Source organism: Pundamilia nyererei, unplaced genomic scaffold, assembly GCF_000239375.1.
Source record: "Pundamilia nyererei isolate P.nyererei 1_Seehausen unplaced genomic scaffold, PunNye1.0 scaffold00084, whole genome shotgun sequence".
Lineage (NCBI taxonomy): Eukaryota > Metazoa > Chordata > Actinopteri > Cichliformes > Cichlidae > Pundamilia > Pundamilia nyererei.
The window spans coordinates 2,183,967-2,192,488 of record NW_005187485.1 but is presented as its reverse complement, the minus strand read 5'-3'; the positions used below and the strand labels follow the sequence as shown (position 1 = coordinate 2,192,488).

Sequence of the window (8,522 nt, the reverse complement as noted above, 5' to 3'; positions counted from 1 at the left end):
ATCTGGAATGAATTTTAGGTCTCTACGTCCATCCCATGGGGAATGGGAGCAGTAACAAAGGTGTTGCGTTTATATTTTTGTTGAGTGTAAGTGCAATAAATATTTATACTGGAAAAGAAAATCGTGAGAGAATCGTGATCTCAATTCTAAGCCAAAAAATCGTGATTCTCATTTTATGCAAAATCGTACAGCCCTACTAAACACAGACCTTGCTTTTCCTGTGCTAGGTGTCCCTCCCACACAGACGTGCGAGGGTAATTTCTAAATCGGACAAGTTATGCTGGTAATACCGATCCTGAGCAAACAGGGCTCATATCAGTAATAAAAGCAGGAAAAAAATTGGAAGAGGCTAATGAAGGTGAAAAAATGAAAGAAGGAAAAAAAAAAAAGCAGGGATAAAAACAGCACTTCAGCCTCCGGCAGCAGTATTGACAGTCAACTACAATGAATTTAAAATCATGAGCTTAGAAAAAAAGCCCAAATCCCAGGAAAACAAATAGAAATTCAAATTAGGGAATACCCAATGCAGTCAGTACCTGGCGTTTAAAAACACTGCTTTGGTAAACTATCATCTGGCAGTGAATGCACTGAAACAAAAAGCATTTTTGGCATTTAGGAGAAAATCAGAAACTTCAGCTATCTCCCAAGTTAAGTCAAACCTGTCTTGGACGGACCATCAGCTGTTAAGAGATCACTAGATGTCAGCTACCCATCAGAGTTCTGCATGCAAAAAACTGCAGGTCCATAATAAACATCCCAGGTAATACCCACTGATTAGCAACACTGAAAAAAGAACACCTGAAGTCACAATGAACAAGGACCAAAGGAACCTTTTTTACAATTCTAAAGATATAAAGACCTTTAGCACTTCCTCCAAACTACGTGGGGCATCAACATGAAAATCAAAGCAAATTAAATCTGGCATAATTTTTGGACACAATCCTTGGTCACGGATCAACATAAGCTGCAGGCACAAATGATCTATTAACTGGCTTTTGTAAGTAGTACAGGGAGGAAGCCTCTGTCTACAGTTAACAGCTACCTGTAAACTTAACACACAAAGAAAGAAGTAATTTTTAATGCTGAGTTATACTGGTTTCAGTTGCATGTCTCATTTCCAACTCAACTGTTAACTTTAAACCATGAAACACAACAAAGACACACCTCCAATCATGGTACTCCCTGGCTTGTTATTGTGGTTGTAGCCTAGCTGTAGCCATGCCAACTGCCAACTCCCAACTGGCTATTTAATCATGTTGGGATTCCTACTGGCATTGGGAATGCAAGCAGAAAACACTCTTTAGAAATGTAGTTCTCAGGGGACCACACCTGTGAGTCGCTAAACCTTGGGGAGCCCCCAGAAGTGTATTAGTCAGAATGTACCATTACTGAAATAAACCTCAACACTGTTCAACCTCAGACCAACATGGCCTTCCAATAACCAAAGAAAGTATTTTTGGATGCTCCCTTATTTCCCATGGGTTTGTCACAGTGGATGGATCTGCATGTTTGACTTGGCAAAGATTTCCTGGAGCAACCCTCCCATTTATCTGGGCTTGGGACCAGCACTAGGAGTGCATTAGCTTGTGACCCCTTGAGGCTGGGTTTGTATCTCCTCCAAAAACAAATCAAAGTAAACTAAATTATTAAAGTGATTAAAAAAATGTGTATCTAGAACAATAGGTAAATCAAATGCAATTTGTAATTGTCCCTAAAGCATGAATATAAATTGGTAGAGTAGCATAAACTATGAAATGCAAAACATAAACAGTTCCTGATGAAATACAGACTAAGCGGACACAGTCTAGCCACAGAGAACCAGTGACACAAGAAAGCTGGCCTATGAACCGAGGAAGAGGCACCGCAGAACAGTACTTCTTAAAATATAACAAATAATATCAGAGCCAAATTTGGTTTGTGAATCTTCGCATAGGTGGATGACAGTGAAAAACAGCTGATTCTGTTAGTTGAGGGACCTGCAGCATCTATCTAAACTATCTATTGGGGTTTGTGATACAGCCTCAAAAATCATATTACAATATTTAAAGTAATTTTACAATAATGATCATTCTGACAATATTGGACAAATAAAATGCTGATAAAACGTTTTCCATCCTTCTTTTCCAATGAGCTACTGTCATTGAAGACAAACTACCTTATTCAAAGTGTGAATCTTTCGCCACAAGGTGAAAGCAGAAGCAGCATTAGAGCGTAATAGTAGTGACACAGCATAAGTCAAATACTGGTGGTGGAGTTTTCCCTGTAATTCTAAGTGAAAGTATAACACAACCTGCACATCACCACCTGATAGTATCTCCTCCTCCTGTACGTTCATACCCTGGTTTTACATGGTGGTGTCTTTTTGCCCCAAGTGATATAACAAGTTAGTTTCCACGTTTATCAGGAACAGTTTTCTTGTATATTTTGCAAAGAAATTTTTTTTTTTTGGAGTTTGTTGAAATAGCTTCCTTTTTACAAAATCAGAGTTTGCCATCCAGCTCTCTATGTCAGACATGCCTGTTCTTGTCAAGTTGTTGTGTTCACTAAGGAACATAGATGCTTTTTATATCCCATAAAAATGTATTCCCCATATTATCGCAGAGGATTTATCCTTACTACTTACATAAAACATTGTTAAAAGTTCTAAAAATCAGTTTAAAATACAAAGAGGAGTACAGAGAGAACTGCCCATGGCAGCGTAAAAGTCCCAGCTAAAATTGATTACCAATGCAAAACTTGGCTCACAAGCAAAGTGGAATTAAATACTTCAATCTCCAATCACTGGGGCCTTTTTGGCCAAAATCAATATGCATTACTGTCACGAGGGGTGTTCCCCTGATGGTTGGAAAGAGAGTGGAGCTTTTTTTGTACACGTATTAAAATAAATTGATCACAACACACCTAAGAACACATAAATGACTGCATCATCCTGGTGGTCCGTTTGATGTTAGTATGCTGTAAATGATCTTTTAACAACTATTAACTTTTTTGCACTTGCCTCGCAAAAATGCAAAGGTACACACAGTGGAGGCTTTGATCACACTGACTGGCACAAATAATACAACCGTTTACACAATTAAAACATCATCGCAGGCTGTGTGTTAATTGGTGTTAACACGTACTCACACAGAAACTCCCTAATCACCCTGTAATACTTAAAGTCTGAACCATTAGGCCCAGTGGGTTTGTCTGTCTGGTCTCCCCTGTATGTTTGCGGCTCTTTTCTACTATTACAGCTGCTGCTATTCCTACTATAACTCATGCCAAGCAGGAGGGATTAACGGGTCTCTGACAGCACAGCTGGATTTCTCTGCCTACTAACCACTTTAACAATATGCTTTGATTTTTTTTTCATCTAAAAATATGAAAAATTTTAATATTTCTAAGACTATGTTACAGTGCAACCTCGCAATTTTGTGGCTGCTTTCATCTGTAAAACGTCTTACAGTACCTTAGGCAAAAAAAAAAGGAACGAAAATGTCTTTAAAGTTTATATCTGAAGCTACTTGGAAGAGAACTGCATTGCTGTCTATTAAGCATGACTTCTTAATAGACTGTACAATGTCAGCATGTCTATTTCCCCAGCACATAATATGTGATATATTTGTCATATTCTTTGGACTTTTGTGGAGCTACTGGTCAATTTTCATACATACACAGTGTAAAAACCAATGTGCAGACATATGTTTAGCTGCCCCCCAGGTAACACACAATAACAAAAAATCAAAGGTTAACTAGGCTCTGATTCCTCACTGCATTAAAGTATCTGTTGTGTTACACAATTTCTAATCTGTATTATAAAGCACACAGACATACAAGAGTAAACAACAACAACAAGGAATCAGGAAAAATACTTTGTATTGTTGCATTGCATTCCTTGCATTATGTTGCATTGATGGTTCTTTTGCAACCCTCTTTTCATCGTTATGCCATTGTTACGATTTTTAGCATTATTGATGATCAGTGTTCTGACTTTCTCATTCTCATTTTAGAACCAAACACAGCAGCGCTTTAGGTGTCGTTTAAAATTCCTTAAGAAAACTCTAATGCAATCTTCACATTAACTGAATTTCCTGGAACAGAAAAAGCTTGATAAAAGTTGATTTATAGTTGCTGTTACAGCAGCTGATAAGATCAAAGAAACATCCCAACAGAGTTATGTGCCAAAGGTAGTTTGGATTTTTCAAATATGGTAACAAATCAGATATAATAAAGCTTTGTAAATTTTAGAGAAGGGCATTGCTGGATGTCAGCAACAGGGGGGAACAGGGAACCACAGAAGCCAATAACACTAATGTAGTGTTGCAAATGAAACTTCTGCTAACATTAACTTCCCACACTGACACAATATGACACATTTTGCCTTTGGATTTTCAGATTTTACTCATCTCTGTATTTAGCACGTTACCCTTTTTCACACATAGCCACCAGACAGTAAATAGTCATAAAGAGAGCAACGTGCTGCAAAGACACGCGTCACTATTTTGGGGACTTTCTTTTAGTTTTGACACATTTATAGGCACAAAATTGATAACAGGAGCAATTTACAAACTAATCGGTGATTTCTACCTTACTTATGTACCTATGACCCTTAATTTTTGTTTTTCAACAATTGTTTAACAACACTTTAATTAGAATACTTAAACTTGCGTATACAAATAGTGTGCTAGTATAATAATGTGTGACAATGGCATAGATTTGTTCAAGGGTTCAACACACAGAGCATAAACAATAGATCATAGCAAAGTCTGAAATATGAAGACAATACGAGACAGTTACATAACTGTTACAAGCTGTTTCTATGACGCATTAATGAGTTACTGATAGTAAAAAATGAGAGAAATAAGTGATATGAGATCGGATGAAGCAGTGCTCTCCTACATGCATTTTACAGTTGTAATAATACTCTAGCCATTATTCTTGTTATATCTTCATTTCTCATTCTTTCTTTTTACTCTTCTTTAACTTGACCTCATTTTTATTTTTTTGGTTTTTTTAATCACTGTTGTATATATAAAGACTTTGCCCTCACAATGAGCCTGTGGCACTTTAACTATTTTGTTTATTTATTTCAAACTATACTTTTTTTTTTCTATCCTGCTATGGTAACAATGTAGCTTCCCTTGTGAGATCAATAAAGTATCTATCTGTGTAGATATGTATATTCTTCGTTAAATATAGCTGCTGTAACTTGGGCTTTCTACATGATTGCACAGCTGAATGAGGCTAATAAATGGGGACCCCACCATGAAGCTTACAAAGAATTGCATGCACCGCTCCCGCTTCACTCAGGCAACAACAAGGCAGACCCACCTCTCCAATGGAAAGCCTTTCACTTTGCTAACCTCTTTGACAAAGGCAGCAGAAATGCAACATGAGCACCAGAATTGAGTCAAAGTGAATGCAAATGTGCCTAATTTGCAATCAAAAGGGTCAGCACACAAAATCAAAAGAGGCACTTTGCTGTTAATGGGGTGCTGAGGTTTACGTTTGACAATGTAACATGTAATTTCTCAAAAACAGTTTAAGCACACATTTTGATTTTGCCCGTAGGTGAATAAATCTAGTTTGTAGTATACATCAGGATCATATGAGGTGCAATGTTAAAAGGAGGTTATATTTAGACTGAATTTTATCCACCGAACTTCTCTTGTTAAAGAAATTGGATTTTTCAGCCAGAAGATAGACTGGCTTATTAAAACAAAGAAAGGCTCACCATAGAGGAGCTGAGGTCAGTAAAAGAAAAAAAAAGAAAAAGTTGCATATGCATGAACCGGTAAATATGTTTAATATATCCAGTTCAATACACAGTACAATAAAAAAAAATCTCAGCCCTTTAGGTTTCAATATGAACAACCCTATCTACAAAAACGGTTGTGTTAACTGTTCCTTGTTGCATCACTTTGTGTAGCCATTCCTTAATTCGTACCTTTCAAAGTGAGTTAAGGGGTCTCTGGTCAGATGTGCAGGGTGCTCCACCAGTAGAGGGGGCGGAGCTTCAGAGATCCCACTTCCTCTTTTGCTCGTCACTCATACATGCTCCTTGAAGAGAAAAGAGAAATAAATTTAGAATAAATATTTATTGTGCTAAGGATGTTAAAAGACACCAAACATGCTGGCTAGAGGAAACTCTTGTGCAATCTTGAAACTAGAATAAGGAAATGCTTTAAAACAGCTCTTCATTTATTTATTGTTTTCAAAATTCATGCATCGTACATAGTGAGAGTATTTTTTCAAATGCCTGGGAAAGGAGACATTTTCTGATTTATGAAAAAACCACAGGAAGCCAAAAACACACTTCTTGTCTTTGCATGTACAACAACGGTGCTATTCTTTCCTGCAAGATTACAAAGTTAGCGACACAATCTCACAGGGCAAGCTCCCACTCAGCAAATTATGCAAATGAGCCAAGATTCAGTCAAATGTGCCAGTATAGTGGACTTTGGAAAGTTCTCAGTCAATTAAAAATTGGCATCCAAGGTCCGCATCTCTTTTTATTATGTCATAAACCAATCATCGTTCCTCTTTCCAGCGGAAATCTAAAGGTCAAACATGACCAAAGACGCCGCCAGCTTTGCAGCAGGATAAAAAAAAGCAAGCGGGGAAACAGAGGGATGATGGGGATGATGGGGTGGAGGGAAGCAGGGATAGGCAACTGACGAATTCTCAGAACTGCTCATTTCACTGGATTAATCTGCTATTTTTGAAAAGTCCACAGAGAGCAGAGATGAGAGCGAATATGACTCAGAGTGGGCCTGTGTGTATGCGGGTCTGCGTGTCCTTCAATCCGGCCCTTGGCCTACTTTAAAGCCAAGTCATCATTCTGGTCCACTGGGGCCTCATATTGCCAGCCAGTGTATATATGTGTATATTGAGGAATTGTATTACAAAAGCAGCCATACCATAAATCTCTTCCTGCCAGCCCACACACTTCTGCATTAGTGAGTGTGAGGAGGCTGTGCTGCAGTGCAGGTATGCCTCAGTATGAGAAGAGTCGTGGCCACCAAAGGTGTCTGCCTTTCTCCTTCTGGGTGAGTCATCAATCCTCATCTCTCTCTTACTTTATCTCTCATATACGTCGTAAGCCATCTCTCTGTCTGCCCTTCTTTTCTCACTCTTTACATGATTTAAATGAACCTCCGTGAAGTTTGAGTGGAATGTAATTCGTCTGCAAATTGGAAGCAGGACAAGCAAGAGCTTCTAAAAATACTCATCAGATTCCCCTGACAATGACAAAATAAAACTACAGAACACCCACCACACACTCACACATGACCATACAACACTGCAGTGCAAATAGCAACGCTCTCTGTCTTTGTCTGTGCAAACCTCTTGCTCTTTTTAAAGTCAGAATGCTTTCTACCTGTCTCATTCTCTGCGAGTTTATGAGCTCTACATGTCTGGGTGGAAAAAAAGATGACAAAAACCACAAAACCCAAGACGGCAGACAGCAAGCACAGCAGTGATGATGAGAGAATGAATATTGTGAGAAAAGTGTCTGGCAGTAGTGCCCTTTGTTACGCTCGTGATAATAAACTAGCCTCAGTGTTCATGAAGTTTTGAATGACTGTTTTTTACAAATGTAAACTTGACTTTGTACCTTTACAACCACAAAATGATTTCGTAATAGATACTCCTGCTACCAAGGCATGCCCCATTTCAGAAATGAAGCACACACAAACACAAACACACTGTTCACAAGGCATAAAATATAGTGGCACATTGTTTTGGCTTACATGTGGACAGAAGTATGAGGCAGAGAAAGTGAGCATGCAAGGACCCGTCCAAACACTGGCAAACACACAGTTGTGCCAGTGAAATCTGACATTATGTAAGCCAACACAGGAACCCTAATCCGGGCAGGGATAGCTCAGTAGGTAGAGTGGTGGCCCCATGATCGGAAGGTCGGGGGTTCGACTCCACTGAACGGCTACCCTGAGGTACCCCTGAGCAAGGTACCGTCCCTACACACTGCTCCCCGGGCGCTGCATTGGTGGCTGCCCACTGCTTCACTTGGTGAATGGGTTAAATGCAGAGGAACTATTTCCCTATGGGGACTAACACGCACACTTTACACTTAATCCAGAGAGCAGAAAGAGAAGTCTATGCCGTGAGTGTCCACTTTGTTGCATGCTAAGAGGTGTGATGTGTACTTATAGTAAGGAACTTTTTTATTTATGTTTGGGGATATAGCCATTTATTTTTTCCTGCTGCACCAAAATCATACCAGCTTTTACCTTCGGAAATGAGATAACTCCAAAACACGGCCTGCATATATTGTAGCACTGACACTGCTATGCACATGAGCCAGATGTGACTGAGCCAGTTTTACTGCAGTGAGCTAATTTTATCGCTGTAAGGCCTTACATAAAAATATGGGGAAATGTATCTGATTATGGCTGATGCATTGTAAAAAAAGAAAGAAAAAAAAGCAGCAAAAAATTTTTTTCTGGCACAACTTCACCTGCTTCCAAGGTGCATGGAGAGGATGAAAGAAATAACATAGCAGGAACTCCAGCAAC

At 38.9% G+C, this 8,522-nt stretch overlaps 1 protein-coding gene across 2 annotated transcripts in view; it reads right to left on the bottom strand.

Annotated features, from left to right (window-relative positions):
• Window positions 1-8,522, bottom strand: part of galnt1 (UDP-N-acetyl-alpha-D-galactosamine:polypeptide N-acetylgalactosaminyltransferase 1) — a 62,543-nt gene that overhangs the window by 36,006 nt on the left and 18,015 nt on the right. For both annotated transcript variants that reach the window (XM_005738550.2, XM_005738551.1), the window contains exon 2: window positions 5,930-6,042. The gene's annotated coding sequence lies outside the window, so the exon portion shown is untranslated. The remainder of the gene's footprint in view (window positions 1-5,929; window positions 6,043-8,522) is intronic.